This window comes from Notothenia coriiceps, unplaced genomic scaffold (assembly GCF_000735185.1).
Source record: "Notothenia coriiceps isolate Sejong01 unplaced genomic scaffold, NC01 NC01_scaffold00037246, whole genome shotgun sequence".
Taxonomy (NCBI): domain Eukaryota; kingdom Metazoa; phylum Chordata; class Actinopteri; order Perciformes; family Nototheniidae; genus Notothenia; species Notothenia coriiceps.
Genome location: NW_011369947.1, coordinates 19,736,481 through 19,739,093, shown reverse-complemented (window position 1 = coordinate 19,739,093; position 2,613 = coordinate 19,736,481).

Sequence of the window (2,613 nt, the reverse complement as noted above, 5' to 3'; positions counted from 1 at the left end):
TGGTGTGTGTGGTGTGTGTGTGTGGGGTGTGTGGTTGTTGGTGTGTGTGTGTGGGTGTGGTGTGATGGGGTGTTGTGTGGGTTGTGTGTCGCAGACTAAGAACACACCAGCAGCCAAAAAAGTTGGACGTTGGTAACTGTCAGCCCGGATGTTTGCTCTTGTGGTCCCGACCTGTGCGGTGCACGCTGTGTGTTTGGGTGATTCAGTGGATACCAAAACCGCAAACAAACAATGATTGGTGGGATAACTATGAGAGGGTACACACACAGTGAAGTCGAAAAAAGTAACTTGGCCTCATTTGTAACCGTACCTTCGTTGGTATTGAATGATGTAGCGAAAGGTGTCTCAATTCAGAAGGAAAAACTCCACGGTAAGTTAAAGAAATTGGTAACCCTTGAGATACACCATTACAATAAAACGTACAATATTCTTTTGAATTTTAATTACAAGGGACATCACCTCTCGTTCTTGACATCTTTGCACATAATACGTTTATGTCTTGGACTAACACCTTCATGTTCACTCGTGTCACACTAACAGAATCTAGCATCCTTTTATTTACATAAAAAACAAGACCCTATTGGTTATCAAGAACAGTTGTTTGCGCTACCCGTTCCACTTTACTCGTAATATCTCGTTTCCCGCTGTGCCGGTGTAATTCCGGACCATGTAAACCGGGTTAAATAGAGGTACTTACTAATAAGGTACATATGGTTGTGTTTTAGATTCCGGCTCCTCAGGGTCCTTTTTATCCCTAAAATGTCTTTAGACAGGGCAACATGGACATCTCCCTAATTGTTTATACAGCAGCAGAGTACGGTTTTCTTTCTGAGGCCACGAAAGTAAAACGATAAATAAACTTTTGAAGGGCCCCCATAACGAAACTGGGACCTTATGTGTTTGAACGCGATTAAGTACACGATTGTTACAATTGATACAAAAAATCTGGTGACACAAAGTTACAAATAAGAACAAATAGGTTTACGACCGAAACACGTCCAAATACACCGACTCATACAAACACCGATTCGATTAGGTAAATCAAGCCCAAACACTGGAAAAGTTAAATATATCAGTACCGACGTGACAATGTGTACCCTATCATTAATCGACGTCGAACAATGTATATGCTCGGTCATAAATCCAAATTTATGAAACAGTCAACAACTACCCCTGTAAAAAATCATAGGAATGGTCCATACTTCAAAAGTGATCTTGGGTTACAAATTTGAAACCCCTGATCATGTCAGATGAAAGAACTCCCTTTTCTATCATTGTAAGTTAATTAAAGTGAATTAATGAAGATGTATCGGTTATCTAGTTAAATTTGATTCCTTAATCCCTGACTTTTTCCTCAGTGTCGATCGGTTCATTTTTTCCTGTGCAGCACCCGCCAATAGACGACTATAAGAATCGGTTCGTGCCACTGAAGGAACTTATAACTGCCCTCTCTCGTCCCGTTTGTCGCCCCTGTGGTTACAAGTTGATAACCGGAAAATTGGAGGCTCGAGGATATTCCACGCGACACCGATACAATCTTAAACATAAAAGAGCCGAAAATCCTCATTAGTAAGTCGTAAAGGACGTCTAAACTGAAAAAAACACGTTTGTTCAAGAATTGTCTAGAAGGAAACATCATTACGGTGAAGTAACGACAAGTTGTAGAATAGTCTATCACATCACATTTGCATGGAATTATTTGGTGATACCCCGTACCATATATCACGTATAAAATGTATACAGGAGACGAACCGTTAAGGATCAATGTGCATAAATCACTTTTTTTAGGAGATACTTAATGGGCATGGTGACACTTCAATTAGGGTGATAAACCCGTCGAGAGACTTAGTACGTCGACCGGTATACAGTTCCCTACCGACACGGGTTCGGGAAGACAAGGTCCAACTATTTCTGAGCCGGGGTACATTGTGATTGCTAACACTGGCCCCCTTTCGAAACCGATGAGAAGGTTGTCTGACACGATAAAAGGTGCAAATAAGACAAACTCGACAGTAGGATCCGAAGATAGAACAAATTTTGAACCCAAGGTCAAAAAAGGATAAAGACGTAAGTCACTTGGAACGACAAGAGTAAGGAAGAAGACGTAGCAAACGGAACAGGAGAAAAATTAAAAGTTAAATAGGTGGGTAAGTAAAGAACTAATGTTGTCGAACATGATGGCTTTCATAACTGGGAAGTCTCAATAAGAACATAGGACGAGAGAAAGTGGGTGCGTTGGAGGGAAAACTCTGAAAGCTAAGTATAAACATAGAGACATTGGTTTTTTTTTGGTGGCTATATCTGTCCATTGACCTTTCTATACACCCTCATTGTTTCTCTTACCGACCCTGTCAACAGCTGTTCATCTATTTAACGGTGCTTTGTGTCTGTGGGTGACGTTTGTTACCCACTCTGTGGACATTATCGACACCTGGGAAACACTCCCCTATAACACTCGTGGTTACGGTACAGGTTCTGTTGGCCCCATGTACGGTTACATGTCACCCTACTTAATCAAATTTATGAAATCAATGGTAAGTGACAAAGTAACGATCTAATTACCCACGGAAACCACTACCTCCGAAATCAAAACTAAAATAGAAACGAAAAGGG